A 21,067-nucleotide genomic window follows, 5' to 3' on the forward strand; every position below is an offset into this window, starting at 1 on the left:
CGTATATCCCTAATTAATTGCACGGGCACATTTCATTTCAACTACAGTCTTAACTTTTCATCTGTCCTAACGTCTGTTTCGGCTACATGCAGAGATGATCAGTTATATCAGAAGTGAGGTGACAAGAGATCTCTGAGGAATGGGCACCACAGTGGATGATCTTGGTTCCCTGTCATGATCTTCTTTACTGGCCCAGTGCACGCATCCCTCAGCTGCTATGATGTTGGCGGCTAAAGGCTTACAGCTGTCCCTTTCTCCGAATAATTTCCATTGGCTGAAGCAGGAGCTGCCTTGCCTTGTAGGTTTCTTCAAGGTGGGAACAGCACTGTGGGGCAGTTCATGCTCCCTGTCCGCAAGGCTGAAGCCTGACTCTAGCTAAGAGCATATTTTTGCTTAGTTCCTCCTCTGCCCTGTCCTGCTCCCTCAACTCCATTTCTTCTGAGAGTGTCCTTCAGTGAATCAAAGGCACAGGAATCCCTGTATCAGGCTCTTCTCTGAGGGAACCCAGGTAAAGAAGACACAAGAGTACCCATCAGTGTTGTTGAAATACACTCTAATTTACTAGAAAATGTGCCTACAAGTGAGGAGCCCTTTAATTTCTTGTGCTTTGCTCTGGTCCCTGGTGGTGTTCAAAATCAGAAACTATACAAGACTTTGGGGTATTTGAATACAACAGTTATGAGAACATATGGCTTGAAACACAGGCTCTTCTGCTCTGTGGTCTCTAATAGAGATACAAATCCACTATTAGGAGAAAAAGAAAGGTTAAGATGAAAATACTGAAGTGATTTTAAGAATTCTGCTGGGGATATCAGGAGCCCTTTGTTTTGAAGGTAATAACAGAATCCACTGTGATTTTGGACGTTGACTCTCAACTCTAAACCTTAAATGATTGATTGAAAATGCAGAACACTTTATTTACTACAACGGGAAAAAAAAGAAAAATTACAGTTTTTTTGGTAGTGGTGTTTCATGTTAATAACTTGTTAGTAATGATGAAGTTGTTAAAATTTTAATAAAACATCTCTTTCTCTCCCTCCTCTTTCTCATTTTCCCTCCTTTCTACCCCCCTCTACCACCCTCACCTCCTTTCATACACACCTTTCACTCTCTCTCATACCTTCTTTGAGAATGCCTTTCATCCAGCTTTGTTTATTTTTACTTAAAGAAATATTACCATTGCACTTTAAAAATGATCATTTACATTCTCTGGCCATTTGTAAGGTACCAATATATGAATAATTGAGGGATTTTTGTTTTTAATTCTTTTATGAAAAAGGTATTTTACAAAAATTGTTTTACATATAATTTAATATCTGTAAATCAAATATATAAACTATACCTTAATAAAATACTTAAATAATATCTTTTTTCACATGCATTGGTTCAGCCAGGGACTATTTGTAGATGATCTGGGAAAACTGAATATGATATAGAATGTAATATTAAATTATTTCAGAAATAAATTACTAGAAGAAATTTGGTCATTTTTTTCTTAGGAAAAAATGCATATTTCTGACAGTTATTTTCAGTTTGATATTCATTAAGTTGAATTACATAATTTGTAGCTGCCGTTTTCTCATTCACCATGCCAAGATCAAATTGAATGATAAAATTAAATAGAGAATTATGTTTACTTTTACATAATTTTACTCATTTTGTTCTCCCTTGCATTCTGTAATATATAAAGATGGGTAGGAACTTTTAAAAATAAACAATTATTTCTTTCTAGGGTTCATATTTTTAACCAAGTATTTTGGGAAATTTATGAAGATCTATGTACCTTTCTTGGCATTTTTCACGTGGATATTTCTACTTAGGGTACCAAGACAGAGAGGAGAATTATTGCTTTATAAGGGTACATAGTAAAAGATACCCAAATTACCAAAAAGCAGCATTTACTTTTAAAAACTTTTCTGAAAATAGTTTTTAAAATGCAGCTTCCTCAATGACTAAAGAAATCTCACTTTCATGTTCTATTTTTAATCACTTATCCAAAGAGATAATGAATATTTCTTTAGATCAAACTATTTATATCAGAGTTCAGGTATAAATTTCTATCACGTTTCACCATTCTGGATTTTGGAGTTTGTTCTAGTAACTAATATAACCTGAACAAATACAATGAGTCAATTAATTATAAAAAATGAAAAGGATAAGTCTTGAATTTTACTCTTGACTTAGGTTTAAACTTTACTTGAAATAGCAACTATCTTTTTGTCTTGAATTAATTGGAGTATCTTAGAACAATGACATAACAAAGCATCAATACACCTGTAAATATATTTCGTATTCTGTATGTGGAAGTGGTGTGATCTATAAAGAGATCTAGATATCTCTTTCTAGGTTGGGTATCTAGAGACCTGAGAAGCTCTGTGACTTTGGGCAAGTCATTTTACCTTTTTGGGGCCTCAGTTTCTTCATCCATCTCAATGTTTTAGGGAGTTGGTAGAGGTCCCTATATACTTCAGCATGTCTGAAAGGCTATGAATCCATTTTGGCATCACTAACAGAATAGTTTCCCACTGGTTCCCAGTGGTTCAGGCCCTGGTGATGTCTGGGTTAATGACTCCTCTGGGAGTAGAGCTTCTTTATTATGAAGTCAGCATGCTCCAAAAGCTCTTCATAAATAATTTCTTTTAAAGATGCAGGCATTAGGAGCTATGCAAGACAAAAATACCTTCAGCTATGTTTGCAATTTAGGTTTGAAGGTAAGTAGGGCAGACAGTGGAAGAAATGGGAAATTCATAAAAGTCTCCTCTTTCTCTTCCCTTATGCATTCTGGACAATTAAGACATTTATTGAATGCTCCCACAATTAATTCCATCACTTGTATTGATATAGGAAAGTGTTTGCTGTGAGGCAATTAGGTAGGTTGATTGTACTTTATGCCAGTGAATTCCAGTCAAAATGTTGCCTGAATCATCATTTGAAGGAGAGAGTTAAACAAGAAAGGAGGGAGACACAAGAGGGAAGGGATGTGGGGATATATGTATATGTATAGCTGATTCACTTTGTTATAAAGCAGAAACTAACACACCATTGTAAAGCAATTATACTCCAATAAAGATGTTAAAAAAAAAAAAAGAAAGAAAATGTGTGTGTGTGTGTGTGTGTGTGAGGGGGGTGTATTTATTTTTGCTTTTCTGTTGAAGTTTTCTGAACTAGTAAGTGAAGCAGTGTTTTGGGTCATTGGGTGTAAGTAATGATAATGGTAGTGTTGATGAAATAATCTTGTCTATTTTCAGTCTGTAAAGGGGAGAAATCATTTAATCACTCTGGAATGATAAGGTGGTATTATGGCCTGAAGGGAGATCTCTAGTTTCTCCCATCAAATGATTCTTAATTCTCTGGGAGATTCCGGCCTTGCTCTAAAACCAAGCACCCAGTCCCACTTCTCAGTGGGTTCAGGTGTCAATTACCACTCTCCTAGAATGTTTTTTTTCTTAACCAGCTGCTTGCAGCTTAACAGTATACCCAAGCAGCATCATAAAATTCTCTTTAACTCCCTTTTTTCTGTGTCTTTGAAGCAACATTCCCCAAATGTTTAACCTTGAAGCTACATTTCCCAAAGTGTGTGACCCTTAGGAAATAGGAGCTGATTCTCTAGCCAAACTTCTCCCTCTCTCTTTCTTTCTGTCTCTTTCACTCTTTCTCTCTCAGCTTCAAAATGAATTTCAAATAAGACACTTTCCGAAATAATACTCTGAACCAATCTCTCTAATTCTCTATCCCTAAGACACCCAAGTCACTATATTTTGTGTGTGTTGCACATGTATTTTTAAATATTAAATTATATTTCTCACTAGAGTCTCATCTATGCCTCCTTTAAAAAAATTGCATAAGTTTATACGGACTTATACCTCAGGAAAATAACCTCTTCATCAAAGGAATGGTCATACTTTACTTAATTATTCTTTGAACTCAGTCACCAAGTAAACCCTACACAAAACTGATATTATTTGATTACTTTCTTATAAATGAAATAAAAATATAATTCTTCTAGATTAAATGTGAGATGGTTGTTCTTTTGCATATTGAAAATGACAAAGTTCTTCCAACTGTAGTGAGCTACTACAGTTGTAGTTAATTTCCTAGGCCTTCCTCCATATTTACATACCTGACATTGGATCTTCATATAGTTTTCTCTATAAATGTGCATATTTAAGGTCAATATTTTAAAATATTTTAACTATATTTCGTAGCATAATTACTAAGTCAGGTTTTTCTGTGTATGTTATGAAGAGCTTAAATCTTATCATTGTATATGGAGTCTTGTCTGTAGTGACCTCTTCTTTAGGTTAGTCAGTTAACAGATGAATGAAGTGTTGCTCGAAGAAAGGGAACAAAGATCATCGTCTTGTTCAGTGTAAATATGGGGCGCTGGGTAGCTGATGATTTATTTGCAGTAAGAAAGTGGGCCTTGTTTTTTCAGACACCATCACCAGTGACATGTAGGCCAAACATCAAGGAGATTGTGTGGCCTTAGTTCTGGAAATCTGGTGGGGCAAGGCCTTCTTCTGGTGCTTTATCAGTTCTCGGACAAGGACTTCAGGGTTATGTTGAGTAACACATTCACTATCACAGTCTTTTCTCCTCATTAAGGAAAAATAATTCTGCCATAATGTGATCCATGGTTAGAGTTAATGCAGTCTCTAACATCTCCCAGATGTTTTAACATCACTCACGTCACTTGCAGAGTTTATAAATGTGATTTGTCTACTGGCTTTTTCTTTTTTGGACCAAACATTATCTTTCTGCTTGAGGGGAAAAAAAGCTAAATCAGAGACTCAGTGAGTTACTTAACATAATTTACAGTATGTTTAAAAACAGTGCTAAAATGCAGAGTACGTAATCAATGGCACATTCTCATAAAGAATGTATTTGCACTCCCTAACAGAAGTGTGACCATGCCAAAATGATGTCTCTTATTAATGGTGTCCCTTTTTCCATACTGTGCCTCAATTCCAACTTTTCATGACTATAAAATATTTTTCTTTTCCAGTACAAGGATAGAAATAGCATAATCCCATCCTGGAAGAGTATATATTTGTGGTGTTGAGTTAGTATTTTAATTTTCAAAACTGTTGTCTTGGTCGTGATATTTTTAGGAGCACTTTACCACAGTTATCCTTTTTGGTTATGTTTCAAGTTTCTATGTTGTTTCAGGTTTTAGGGGTGTGTGTATGTGTGTGTGTGTCTGTGTGTGTTTATGATACAGATGGAACTCCCTCTTTTTCCTTTTTATTGTATATGTTAGGCACCCTATATCAGGTAGTTATATATTTATATGTAGTAACCATGACTCCAACATAAGGTCATTGGAGCTTAGAAACCCCCTAATTCATAGATTAAAACATAAATCAACAACAGAATGAGGAAGGTGCAACTTTCAAAGAATTTTCTGAGTTAGATTTAAGGAATAAGATACTTGTATCTCGCATTTGAAGAAAACTTTAATATTTTTATCACTATTAGTTTTTTATCTAACTTTATAAAGCAATGTCTGTATATTATTACATTTAACCTTCATAATTAATCTTTGAGTCAGGTAAAATAGGTATTATCCTCCAATCTATAGAGGAGGAAACTGATCAGTGAGTGACTGAGCCATGTACACATCCTTTCCCTTCTTACACTCTTTCATTACTTCATGGGACCTATAAACCTCTATGCTGGGGACTTCAGTACTCTTTACCTAGTGCTCTCCATGTGAATGTGCCATGGGAAACACAGTAACTTGGCACTCACTCTATGTCCTTTAGGGCACACAGGAAGTGTCATTCCAAGTAGAGATTTTAAAATGCGGGGTTGAAATGAAGCCTTCTGTTGCTTGGCTCTCCAAGAGATAAACACCAGATGCAGACATTGATGTAACAATGATTATCCAGGCTGATGAGCGTGTTACTTTGATTGCAGGGACAGTGGACTTAGAGGCAGTGCTTGGGAAAGCTTTGGGAGCAGTGGGAGATTTTGCAAATCCATCACTTCCTCCACTCTAGAGGGTCATGTGCCCACTCTGACCAGGGCAGCTGACCAGCACTGTGTGTTCACACACACTCCTCCCCAAACTTTTACTGTCAACCACCTGAAAATCTTGGAAAACAAGGCGCTTGATCTTCATAATCTGAAAAACTGGCCCAACTTCCAGCAGTTTCACTAAAAGTATGGGCCATGTGTTTTTACTCTTCATTGCATATTCACTGCTGACTATGTTTTGGTTAAATGAATAAAGGCTATTCCAAACCATAGAATATTCTGTCCTTGTCAGTACTGTTTTCATTTGCTTAACATTTAGAACCTCCAGTCCAGAATTTATATATAAAATTTTTCTGTGAGGAGCTGTATTTTGGGGTCAATTTGTGATATCACATCACATTTTAGGCAAGTATCAAATATTTCTAATTTTAATTACATTTTATTCTAGTCCAAATAAAGTGATTGACTATGGCAGTTATTTTTAAGGATTAGGTTTGAACATTTAGGTAAACATTATTACTACAGTATTGAGGAAAACATAATGAAGATTTTTCTGCATAGGTGATCCAAACCAAAAGCGCAGACAGTTATAGTTGCTTAATTTTAAGTTGTCCTATGTAGGCACAGTTTATAAGTTGTAATAAAAAATTTAATTTGTGCACACATGCATGCACTTATAGAATATGTATACATGCACAATGCCACATCATTTAAAGATTGGCTAATATTTATAAAGATTTTGCGACATCTATATACGCTCTTTAGACAGCCAAGTTTTACTTGTCTGAAGCCACGATACAGCCCTACAATAGGAAAACGTGATCTCTAAAAGTATAAGAATTGCTGAAATTTATTATTTTTTGGTGAAAATTGTCCTTTTTTTTTGAGGTGCATTGTTTTCTTAAAAATCCGATTAGACATGTAAGGTGTTTTTTCCTTTAGATCTTTGTTGAACACCTGTTGACTATTGGCTATGCATAGTAGATGATTAGAGCTACTTAACTGCATTATTCATTCTTTTTTTTTAAATTAATTAATTAATTTATTTTAGGCTGTGTTGGGTCTTCGTTTCTGTGCGAGGGCTTTCTCCAGTTGCGGCGAGCGGGGGTCACTCTTCATCGCGGTGCGTGGGCCTCTCACTGTCGCGGCCTCTCTTGTTGCAGAGCACAGGCTCCAGACGCGCAGGCTCAGTAGTTGTGGCTCACGGGCCTAGTTGCTCCGCGGCATGTGGGATCTTCCCAGACCAGGGCTTGAACCCGTGTCCCCTGCATTGGCAGGCAGATTCTCAACCACTGCGCCACCAGGGAAGCCCGCATTATTCATTCTTAACATTCATTTATTTCTCTATCGTAAAGGAAATTTTAGATGCTTTTAATTATCCATTTTATTCAGCTAACTAAAACTTTGGCTCGCTGAGGAAAACCTAAGAGGCTAAGCACAAATACCTTATTTTAAGGGCAAGCTATGGAATACTCTTCAAATTCTGTCGTTGGGATTTCAATCAGAATATAGGCTGAGCAGATTTCATTCTGTCATTATCACTTACCAGTTGTTTAAATTTGGGCAGGTCCTTAACATTCTGAGACTCAGTTTGTCCATCTGTAAAACAGAAACCGTAAAACCTTACCCTAAGACCCTTGTGATAAGTTATTGAGAAGACATATGTGAAAGCAGCGTGTTCTATGGAATTGGATTACAATCAGTAAATTCATGTATACCAGTAGAAGATATACTGCATAAGAGAAATATTCTCGATGCTATTTTTGAATTATTCTTAGTTTTCCATATTACTTACGTAAAGCAATTGACTTCTTTCCTGTCATCTGTATGTAAATAGTCCTCTGGTCTTCCTCTACAAATTGAGGAATGCCTCAAGAAATTGAACCACACAGTCTGTATGTAAGAATTACTTCCTTCAGAAACAAGAAATTAGATACATTTAAAAGAGTACATTATTAAAATGGGGGAACTATCAAGGAATACATGAGCATTCATATGTTTATTCATTTGATAAATATTTATTGAATCTCTACTGTTTGCCTGGCACCTTTCTTGTATCTAAGGATTCACTGTAAATAAGACTGATGTGTAGTTCCTGCCCTTATGGTAATGTAAGAAATAAGCAGTGAAGAGTGATACAGAAAATGATTTAATTGCAACTGTGGTAAGGGCCTTGAAGGAAAAGTACAGTAAATTATAGAAACATATGATAACTTGTAGAGACTGCCTAGGAAGACTTTTGAGAGGAGGCTTTTTGACCCCTAGAAGAGTTCTGAGAATTAACCCAGCATACAGGGAATTCCAATCCACTGCAGGGGCCAGTAGAACTACTATAAAGTTCTATAAATTTGTCAAAGCATACTAAGGTCACGCATATTTTTTTGAAGTCTGGATTTATTCTATGTTTGTACTTAATTTAGAGAATAATTTTTTAAAAAAAGATACACAAACTGTATATAGCCATTTAAATATAAATGCATATTTTGTTAGTTGAGTTACTCCTTAGCTAATCAAGCTAATCTATAACAGATTTGATCTTGAGTTATTATATGCTCTCTCTAATTTTTGAATGATTTTCCTGTATCAATAACTTCTGGTGAAAGAGACCATGGAAAAATGAGGAAAGTGGTACTGGGACTGGCAAAACTGGTTAATCTCAGAAAGCTGCTTGGAGAAACAAGTTAAGAGGTTTGTCATGATGATTGGCAGTGCCTGAGCATCCAAGAAAAACATCCTGAGGCTTGAATTTTCAAACTCCCAGAATATTCCAAAGGGATTTGCCAAGCTGTTCTACAGCTATTGCCTTATTCTGCTTCCCACATTGCCTGTCTCTCTTTTAAATTCGGTGTGATCTATCTAATATATTCAGCTATAGAAATAAAATCGTTGAGATGAACATTTCAATAATGTTTGGTTCATGTGTCTTGATAAATATATAATAAGCTTGAACTTTGTGAAGAAATTAATATGGATTACTATTAAAATTTTAACATGACGGGTCTGCTTGTGAAGGAAAAGGAAAAGTAGTACTGATACATAGTAATGCTGTCAGATCTTTATGTCTCTGAAAGATTTCAGTCTGTATCCTGAGATGGTATTACAGAAAGGGAAGTTTGTGAGAGAAAATTGCTCCCTGATGCAGTTGGATCATAATGTATTTGTTTCTCTAACCATTATCTTCTTATCACGTTATGAATGGAGGCACCACTTAGCACACCAGGTCTGTGTGCGCCTGGCATTCTGAACCTTAATCTGACTAATGCCCCCATTGCAAGATGTAAATAGATTACAAAGAAGAATTCAATATTTTTGCCTTTCTCCCACCAGAGCAGCCCACATTAGTTGTTTCCTGCCACATAATTGCATTACCTGCCAGGATGTGATGCATGGTTAATGGCAGTCACAGTCAACTGTCACTTTGCTTTTAGCCTCGGTCATTCAGTGTGATTTACATATTTAGCACCATGACAAGAACTAGTTCTGTCAAACCACTTGTGGAGGCAGGATACCAGGCTCTATCAAGAAAATAGGTTTTTAAATTTTTTCCAGAGGGACACCTTCACCAGAGAGTAAAGAACATATACGCACAGCATCTATAAGGTAGATTAATTAATTTGTGAAGGATTTTTATGTCCTTAAAAATACTAGATTTCTGGTTCAGCACTTCTGAGAAATGATTTTTATTACCTGAAAAGGTAATTTTTGTTTTAACCTAATTTTTAAGAACAAAAAAAAATTACTTTTAAGTGGTAGTGGCACATACCCGAGCAGTTTTCTATGAACCTGGCATGAAAAAGTTGAACATCTAGTTTATCATAGTCGTTAACAAAACAAATATAATTTCAGGTAGAGAATCTTTAAACCCTATTGAAATGTAAGAAATGGTAAATTTTAGGAGATCTTATTTTTATGTGTAAGCAGATATCAATTTAAATGTACTTAAATCATTCAGGAAAGTTTCCTCCCGGGGATGACTTGAATATCAAAAGATTTTTGAGGATGAAGGGTGAATTTCTTTCATTGTCTTATTTTATATTTGGATTCTTCAGAAGCATGCCCAGTTTCCCTCACTACATTGTCTGGGGGAAGAGGATTAGACAGTTGCTAGCTGTGAATGAGAAATTCTCCATGCTTGGTTGAAAACAGTCCATCCAATTTCTGTCAATATCCTGATTTGTAAGCATAGGAAGAACTGCCTGATTCTAATCTGTTTTTCATATTTTCATCAGGGTGTTTTTTTGTGCATGTGAAATGCAAATGTAATTAGTTTTTTTATGTGTTCCCTCATAAAGTTCAAGCTTGACTCTCTACTTTAAATCTTAAAATGGTCCTTTATCACCAACTAAATGAAGACCCAGGTCCCTGTAGTCATGGGGCATGCTAGGTCCTTCACATTCTGGTCCTGCCTCCTGCCCTCTTTTTCAGCCCCACTTTTATTTCCATATTCCACTTGTATCGCTATGCTGTTCAACCACTTGGTGCCCAGTACCTGGCATCCTGCTTCCTCCCTGTCTAACAAATATTCTTCACTCATCCTTCAAGTTTCTTCCCAAACAGGATGAACTTGACAAAGCAATCTCCGTCCCTCGTCCCCCCCTTGACAAAGCAACCTTCCAGACAATGCCCAGAATGTTACCCCCAGCCACACCCCTGAACTCCTCAGAAGAAAACTTCCACCACTTCTATTCCACAGTCATTGGTACACATTGATGTTTCTCTCAATTTTTCCATTGCATAGTTCTGAATCCCTGTGTCTTTCTCCCACACGTGCAAGGAAACCCTTGAAAGGAAGGGACCAGGGACCATTTGATCAGTTTATATCTTGTGCATCTAGTGGGGACCCTACAGGTTCTCTCTCTAGGATGTAGACAGGAGAGCAAATCTGCTGTCCGTAGAGCTTAACCAGGAGCTCTGTACGTATCTTCTGAAGGTATGAATCAGTGTAAATATTAAGTGAAGAAACCACTAGCTAAACAAATGTAGATTGTTGTCTGGTGGTTAAACATTTCTCTATCAGTTTCTACATCTTGGGCTTTTTTCTCCCTAGGTAATTCAATTACGTTGAATTTTTAACATTTACAACACTAGTTCTGTGTGCCTCATTTTTGGCATGTGGAAGAGAGGCAGATTCCATTTTCCTTAGTCATTTGGCAGAGATAGTCTAGAACTCTAGTGTGCCATGAAAGTGTTGAGGTTAGAAAACGCTCTGAACCTGAGATGAATAAGAATTAACAGCAATCTCTTGTTAGAGAAAACACACACATGCGAACACAATTAAAAACATGTGTGTATTACTAAACTCTCCTTTGCGGTATTTGGGTTGGGCTTCTACCCTGGAATTCTTAGCTCCTGCCAATTTGACAGGGTCATCAATGGCACTGTCTGCCTTGCAGTTATCAAGGGTTGTAAGGAGTTTCTCTTGAGTGAATCACAAAATCATTAGCTTTTCTGTCACTGAAAGAGTTTCCAGCTCTTCTTTCTGTTTTTCTGGACCGGTATCCCCAGGGTATCAGTGTCCTATTATATTCACTAGGAATTATGAAATCATTTCCCCCGTTTCTCAGGGCACTGGCTGATGGGGACCTGAAGAAACCTTGAGTTATCTCTGACAATAACTCAACCTCTTTTCTCTCTGTATATCAATTTATCTCTCTGGACCACCTAATAAAATAAGGGACAAACTTAGGAAAATGCTGAGGTACAAATTTTGTACAGGGTTATAGAATGTTCTATGGGCTATTGGTTTTATTTATTAGTAAACTTGATACCAAAAGGTGCTCTTTGATTTTCATTATTGGCGACGTCCGAGTTTCTCTACTACAACCTGTCTGCTAAGTCTGAATTCTGATTTTGCTATCACACACTATATTTGTGATAAAATTTTAAAAGTAAGAAATTGTGAAGGGATAAAAAAACACTGAAGGAATGTATTAAAAACATTTTTCGAATATATATGCATATATGTACATGGAGAGAGAGACCCAAGGATAGAGAGAGCCATATTTGATTGCTTTAATTCTGGATTCCCAGTGTCTGGCACACAATAAGCACTGAAAAAATAGTTGTTGAATGAAAGAATAAAGAAAAGAAGGAAAGAAAGAATGTGCATTAGGTATAACTAATTATTTTAAAGAGCTCTATCCATTTACTTATTTATAACTGAGATCAGAGTGTTGCTTGCCCTCTAGTGGTCTGTTTTAATGAAATAGGAAAATAAAACTTTAACCTGGCTTTTAAAAGATGAACATTTACTTGATAATATAAAGTATTTATAGATGGATAGTAGGGTCATTTTAATTTTTAATGAATATACGTCTAATAAAATTTTCTTTTGACAATGTTAACATTTTTGCAGTGAAACATGTCAGGGAGAATTTGGGAAACCAAAAAAAAAAAAAGGTGGTGGGCTTTTCCCTTTAGAAAGATGCAGGTATTTTATGTTTGATGTTGATATCTTAAACCTGATATTTTTATATTTTAGGTATATCCCCAATTTGTTGTACCTCAAAAAATATAGATGGAATTCAAATTGTATTTCATGTCTTGCAAGAATCAATCAGGTATTTCACAGGTGGAAAACAAAATCTGTTTAACACAGTATTGTAATTATCGACATGAAATGCAAACACACTCTTCTTGTGGAATATTCTGATTATAGATATTTAGAAAACTGCTGACAATTTAGACACCAGTGTGGCTGATTAATACTTAGTTTTTAAAATATTATTTCTATTGTTCATGTTTGGTTACTATTATGCAAATAATTATTTGGATGAAAATGGCCTTCTAGTCTAACAAGTATAATAATCTAATGAGAATAAAATTAAATGAACATTCATAAAAATTTACGTTATGAAGAATGTGTTTTTCTCTTAATGACTAATTGTCTAATAATTTTCTTTAGTCTACACAATTGCAATTATTTTTTAATTGAATTAATAACAGGGTATATACAGTTTTAGTCAGCAGCAGTGGTTGAATCAGTTATTTAAAAGACTGGATGTCAGTCTTCAAATTTTCATTAAATCTCTTTCTTTGCTTCAGTTTATAGCTTATATAATAGAAATAAAGATGGATTTTTTCTAGCTATAATAAACATTGGATTATATTTCTTTGACTAACTGCCATCAGATACAGCAAAATAATTCCACTGAAAAATGTGGGCAGATATTTTTATGGGTACTAAAAGAAAGCTTTTAAAAAATCTTTCTCTGGGCTTCCGAAGTTTTTAATTGATATAGTAACATAAGTGAGGAGTATACTTAATTAAATGTTATTAAACACTTTTTATTTGTATCATATGATATGTTGACCCTTTTACTGAATTGAAAATTGTTTCCACATTCTCAATTCTCTAGGATTTACTTGAACTCACTTTTGAAATTTAGAATTATAGTGAGAAACTGTGAATACAACAGTTTAAAAATTTAAAGATTTTCAGTTCTTTTCTTGACTCTTGAATGTTCGTGTCCAGATTTCTAATAGTTTCTAGAAGGAAAAAAATGTTTCATCTTCAAATAAATTTGGGACACTGTGTTTAATAAAAGCCGTTTATGGTAGGACTTCACAGATTATCATTAACACAATAATATTAATATTTAATTAAGTAATGTGCATTATTAAACTCCAAGATGGGTTATAACATACAGCTCTGTCCAAGTGTGAGGAACACTTTTTCTAGAAACTTTGTGCCGCAAGAAATGCTTATCTGGTTCACCCTCTTTAGGAACAAAGAAGACTTAAGTAGGGCATTGAAGAAAGAGTAGTAAAGGTGGACAGAAAAAGAAATGTTAAGTGAAGAGAGAAACATCAGAGTCACAGCAAGAACGAAAATATAATTTCCAATATGTTTTATTAGTTCACCCTGACTGGACCAGAGGATTTATATTAGCAAATACTATTCATTGAATATGGACCGTTAACAGGGGCCAGACTGTCCAGAGCCTTGATGCCAGGTTAAGGGATCTGGACTTCATACATTGTGTACAGTAAGCTGTTAAACGTTTTTAATGAGGAAATTGATAATAGTAATGATAACAGTAGTCATCATTTATTGAACACTTGTCTTAGGAACTTTTCTAATTGCCTTTCTTGTATTAACCCATGTATTTCTCTCAACAACAGGAAGTGGCAAGTAGGAAATAAGGCAACAAAATACCAAGTAAATTTGACGAGATTAGTAACCTAGTGAAAGTTGGAGCTGGCATGCATGCATTCCCAAGCAGTGTGATTCCAGAACCTTTGCTCTTAAACTCTATTCCATGGTATAAAAACAGTGTTGTATAAGGAGATTAAACTGGAATCATATGAAGGATGGTTACAAGTGGAAGTAGACTGGAAGAAAAATTGGTCGGTTCAGAGGTTCTTTTACTAAACCAAGTGTGAGATCCTAATACAGAGTATTTTTCACTAATGTGGTGGTAGTGGAAATGTACAGGAAGGGGTGAAGTTCAGAGATCCTAAGAAGAAAACATTAATGCTGAATATTTTGACTTAATTGATGTCTTCACATTGATCTAGGGAAATAAAGGAGTTCCTTGTATCAGTTACAGCTGACTGGCCTTTTGAACAAGACGATGGGAAGAATTATGATACCACTGACAAAACTGAGGAACTCATACAGATGAAATAGTTATAGGGGAAAATGATGCCTCTGAATTTTAAAGCTCTGTGGTTGGAAATGACGTCAGCATACTAGAATCATGTGACTGTATATTGGGAGGGAGAAATGGTTATACAAAGAGAATTGGAGTCACCAGCACCATTGTGATAATTGAGATCCGCAGGAGGCATGAGGCTTTTTTAAGGCTAAGGAGAAGATAAGAGCCAAGGTTAGAGAAAGGGGTCTTGGGATCTGCTCAGTGTTACAAGTCTGTGGAAGAAGAAAAATCAGAGAAGGAAACTAAGAATGTGTAGAAAACAGAAAATGTAATGTTGCAGAGGTTACATAGAAAAAAGATATTTAAAGTGACGACATCCAACATAGTTAAAGAGGACAAAGCGGGGGTGTGGAAAGGGAGAGAACTGGAATGAGGGAGGAAGGGTTAAGCCATTTCATTGATTGGTCTGTTTGGCTGTCATTAGAAAGAACTTAGTCACTCCAGAGTTACCAGCTGTCAGTTATCTATCCTAATTATCTAATGGTGTATCATTAGCTCATTTTCTTCAGGCAGTTTAAATAGATGATACTGTCCTTTGTATCTGTCAGTTAATTTGCTCACTATGATATTATATTAGAGAAGAAATGAAATTGCATGCTTTATTTTTTTGGTATGTTCCATAGTCTCAAATTCATGAGAGTAAAAACTTTGAAAACTGAAAAATGCAACACATTTATTGGACTCTCACATCTTTATTGAATTCCTAACCTGTACCTCAAAATAAAATTGGTTAGAGTGCAATTTCTATTTATTTAGTGTATATGTATGTGTTGTGTATACACCTATATAAGTATACCATTTATTATGTCACTCATACCTTGTTTGTATTATATTTATTAATATACTTGCACTCAGAATCTAAGAATGAAGACATTAAAAGACAATAAGAATGGAAGAAATTGAGATATATCCTGGATATTATCATTGCCATATGCATAAGCAAGCATTTTATTCTATTTCATTCTTCTTATAGATATAGTACAACTTAAAAAAAAACCAGATTGGTGATATGGTTTCTGATTAATTTTCCCCAGATCTACCATCTGTGTAGACCACCTACATAGTCATTTTGTTAGGTCTTCTTTCGAATTAGCCTTTACTCAACATGCTGGGTTTTTAAAAAAATATAAGTAACACCTAATATGTTATTACACCAAAGACCACTCAAAATAGCAACTTTCAAATGTGTGAGTGACAGGATAAATTACTACTATTAGGGTTAATATCACTATCACCTAGGGGCAAAAAGCATCATGCAATGTTGATGGTTTGGTGACATATTTTGACTGGAATGTGCTGCACTATTGGGCATCAGTCAAATGTAGTAATTTATGATAATTACTGAATCTGAGGCAGATGAAAGCAACATCGTAAATACAAATACTTTCATAGCATTATTGCTCTGAAGTTAGCTCCCCAGAGTTGAATATCATGCAAGTACCTAATGGTTTTGCTTCTAAATTATTTTTTGGTTATTTTCATATAACTATAGAATGTTTTTACTTTGTCTATATTTCTTGGGAAGGCCATAAAAATAAATTTAGCTAGTTGTTGCGATTACAATGGATTTATAATGAAAATACAAATTCGATGAATGAAGTAAATAAATGAAACATGATTTTCGTCCTCTTCTTTTTGCCAGCTATTAGGAGAAAGGATCCAGATCAGCACATAGCCTAATCTTCTCGTAGCATTCCCAAGTAAAAAAGCCCTTAAGAGTGACTCTTCACCCTTGAAATGAGTTCAGTCTTGTGTTCTTTGAATCTGCTCTTGGATTTCCTCAGAGAAAGAGATAAAATCAAAGTTGTGACCTTAATGCTTCCTCTTTGCAGAAGACATAGTTTCTCACTTCTTGCAGAAAATATGGTGTTGCTTTTTCAACATCCCCTATATTTCAAATAGAGGGGCAGCAGTTTCACCATTAGATATAAGGTTATATAGACACATATTTTTCCCCAGTAGCATAGTAAGTGATAAATTCATTTGGATATCATTAAAATTTCTAGAACAGAAACACAATGTGCTCCCATAACCTAAATTTGACGTGTTGAGGAGGAACTTTCCATAATAATGATCAAACCAATTTGCTTTACCTGCTTAAAATATTATGTCACCCAATGACAGGAAAAAAAAAGTGTTTATAAGGCATACTGCATAATTAGGAAGTAAATTCCTAAGATATATGGCTAATACAGCAGGGTTTGAATAGCACCATTTCTAAAGCTGAATCGTGGTCTTTGATGAGAGTGGGCTGTAACAATGCAGTCTTTGAGAGCCTTGCAAAATCTCAATTAAGCTGCTGAAATGTTTCCACAGTTTATTTTTCTAGGATCTTTTCCATGACTGCTTGCTCATAAAGACCTGGTTGTGGAAGGAAATTGGGCAGGAACTCTTGAATTGGCCTCTTGTTTGCCTAGTTCTGTTGACCTGTACCAGGGTGGTAACACTTTGGGGGCCTTAAGTTGTTCATTTGCTACTGTTCTTAATCGATAAATAGTGATAAATTGTTCTCTGTTAACAAATAATTAAAATCAAATTCTAGTAATGGACTAATTGAAGCAGGGAGCAAAATTTCAAAATTGAGAAGTGAATATTTGTTGATTTTTCTCTTTGAGTCCCTGCCATATCTAGCATTGTTATTTTCATTTTTTTAAGGAGAATATCAGGAATATTTGGATAAATAAGCTAAGCCCCTGAGCTTTAGACTGCTTGAATTTGAATAATTCAAAAAATATAGAAATCCTTTGTTGAAAGTAATTGTAAAAAAAAATGAAAATTAAATATCATAAGAAAAGATCATCAGAATTATAAAACAGACCACCCCCAAATTTAAACTGAAATGTATGACATCATGAAGCAGACATTAGTCAATGATTCACGTAAGTGAGTGTATTGCATACATATATGCATATATATCTTTGCAAAATACATTTTTAAAAATTTTGCCATAAGGGTTAACTTTTCATTCCCTATGTGTCAGCATCTCTTGAAACCACAGCTTGATTTTGATACTGTGTGTGTAGACAAAGTAGTGTGTGTTTTTCTCCCATTAAAAACATTTTTTCTACTTATCTTCAAATAATAGGGGAAATCAGTAATGAAATACTCCCTAAATTATTCAATATCATGGTTATGATTATGATTCATGCTAGTTTTTTCAGGAGTACTACTAAGAAGTTGGGTTCACAAAGATGTGATTCATATAACAAATGTATATGTCCTTTATATATATTTGCCACAGACATGGGGTCAGGAGGAAATGAGAGGTGCCCGAAAGGGACAACTGGGGATTTAAAGACAGGAGGTTAAAGAAATGCTTAAAATTTTCAGTTTATTTTGTGCTATATTTAGAAATGAGTGGTGGGGAAATTTGCTCAGAGGGGAATTCTGTTTGCAGTAAGAAAGGGGAAGAAGCCCTAGTATAGAAAGGCAGAGAAAAATGGAGAACTTTTTCCAGGATCTGAGAACCGGGAAGTGCCATCTTATATTATCATACATTGAATGTTCATTATTTCATAGAAAATGTCAGTGGGATTTCAAGAACAAATGTCTTGGCTTTACTGTATATTGTGAATGGGATTAAGATAAAATCATATATCGTAAAACCTGTAGGAAATAAAATTTCAGGATTCTTACTGATATTAGATAACAGTGATTGATTAACGTTAATTTGAAGTTCCTCTTAGGTTGATATGAATTGATAATTAGGGGCTGAGGCGAAAGAGAAGAAAATTCCATAGGTCGGAAACTAAAGTTACATAAGGATACTAGTGAAAAATTTCCACTGAGTATAAGCAAAATGAAATTGGAGAGGATACAAGCAGTGTTTAGTGTCAAACAACAGTAAAGAATTTAGAGGACTGGGGGCGGGGCGTGCTATTTTATGCTTTTTAAGAGTTGGCTAGATGGTTTTGCATATTCTGCAAGTGAAAAGAGCAGAGATAAAATAAAAAGTACATAAATCATATGGCTTCTATTCTATTATTTTAGTGCCTCTTAATAAATTTGCTGAAGTTTTAATTTCATTTGGCTTCTGTTCTGCAATAACTTTCAGAAGGTTTGTGTCCTGATGGCAGCCAAACACTATAAGAAAAAAAAGAAACTGAATTTATTGCATTAAGAGAAGAATTATGTCAAATCACTCTAGCAGACAATAAATTACAATAAGAATCTAAATGAATGTCAACCTATTAATGTTCAGAAAGAAAAGTTAGATGTAGTGTCCAATAATTACAAATTTGAAGATAATGGAAGACATACAAATTAAACTTTTTTCCTCAATAGGAAGTGAAGATATGGAATACATTTTGGCAATATTAATAAAGGTCAAATGAATTTTTTTATGAAGAAGGAGGAAGTGTAAAACTAGTTAGAATCTAGCATAACATCATTTGAAAAACCTGGGATAGGAGATGTGTGGAGTCTTGGCAGGGTGGAAATTTTAAAGATTCTGGTGGTAACATTTCATAACACTACAATATTCAAAATAATCTGGACTGAAATTTATGTTTTACCCTAAAAGGAAGCTATGGGGGACGATTTTATTAAGCATTCAGTGTAATGAAAATGTCTACTTCCATTGTTAATAATGCTAAAAATGGTAACAGGTATATACTGAGTGCTGTCCACAGGCAGTGAAGCCTGTGCTGAACATTAGAGGTCATCATGTAATTATGTTCTGTAATTATGTCATGTAACAGTTTGCAATTATGTATAAGTCAAAAACATGTTTATGTGAAAATTATTTTTGTTACATTTCTAGCAGAGTTTCTGATCCCGTTTTTACTAGGTGATCAGGGCTGAATCAAATCCACTGTAATAAAACAATCAAACAAACTAGGAAAAATTGTATTTGTCAGTAAAAGATCAAGTGTAAGTGCTCAATTAACTTGTGTCAAAATTAGTGATGAAGTTTGAATACACCACCATGGTAAGAATTTGAAAATATGAGTATTCTTCAAACTAATGAACCACAGTTTTTGAATTAAAAAAAAGACCAGTTCTTAGAACCCTAATTTGTCAAAATAAGAGTAGGATTCATTTGTAATATTTACTTGACATTTTTTATAAACTGAAGGAAATAAATCTCCTCTTTCCTCTTACAGTAGGGTTTATGTGTGGCTGCATCACCACAGGCTTCCAATCAAGAAATAAACATTTCAGCATTTCCAACATAAGAGGAAAGGAGCTTTGTTAAACGTACATATATTTCAAAAACTGTTTTATATGGAAGAAGTCATTCATCACTGTGAGAATATTGTCAAAGGTGGTATCAGATGTGAAATTCAAAACTGCCTCAAAGCTGAATCCTGAAAAAGGAACTGTAATAGACAAAAGAATCTTTGGTCCTACTCATGTTCCTAGGATTCTGATTTGCCTTTTTAATATTTGTACAAGTTATAGGGTGGTATTTTAAAAGCTATTTCACTTCAAAATTATTTTAGTTCAGATATATATGTATTAACAAGAGTCAAAGAATTTATTAATTTAACAACAGTGATTGAGATTTTTACAGTCTTTAGTATGTATCAGTAATAACACTAATATTTGACAGGCTGGAAATGACATTTCAGCTATGAAAGGGTTCATTAACCAGTAACAAAAAATATGTTGCAAGTGGAGATGGTTAGACTTCTTAGAAAGCAAACTCCTTTCAACTTGTCTTAATTAAATAGTAAAATTATATGTAAATACCATATTTATAGAATGGTTGCTGACAATAAAAGCCCTATATAATGATCTGATCCTAACAGTGCTGAGCCAGTGAAATTTGCCTCGAGCTGGTCCTTCTTTTAAAGGGCACAGGCACATTACAGAGCAGAGGACTAGCTGTATATATATCTTTAAGAAGGAAAATCTAATTGTACTATCTATTTCAGTATTTCAAACACAAAGCACTTTCCAAGAAGTAAAATAAGTACATTAATTTGTCGCTCTGTGTCAAGGCAGAATTAGAATCACATCTCTTTTAGTGTCTGTGAATAAGGTTTTTTATCTCTAACCCAAATTACCTAAATTCTGCAAATACTTATTAGCACATAGGAAACAGCATTATTCTGGGAGTTCACTAATGGTCATGTAGTTCTATTTGTAATAGCTATTAATATTAGAACGCTGGAAAATTTATGTTTCCATGTTATGGCACATGGCTTGCCCAAGGGAAAGAATATACCATACTTGTATGTAAACCCAATCAAGGTGATATCAATAGGACTGAATTTTCCCTCCTTAAATAACCAGTAAATGAAAATTACTCTCTAGTATTTCAAAGAAGAAAGTGCTAAAAACTATTAGCTAAAAGAGCTTTCTGTCTGACTGCATTAATTTCCTATTCATTTCATTAAAGAGAAAGTTTTGATAGAGCTTATAAATTACAGCATGTTCCTAGAAGACTAATAGCTTGAGGAAAAACATATAATGGTTCTCCT

This window comes from Delphinapterus leucas, chromosome 5, assembly GCF_059928025.1.
Source record: "Delphinapterus leucas isolate spDelLeu-1000000601 "Yukka" chromosome 5, BTC_Dleu_Yukka2, whole genome shotgun sequence".
In the NCBI taxonomy this organism is placed as follows: domain Eukaryota; kingdom Metazoa; phylum Chordata; class Mammalia; order Artiodactyla; family Monodontidae; genus Delphinapterus; species Delphinapterus leucas.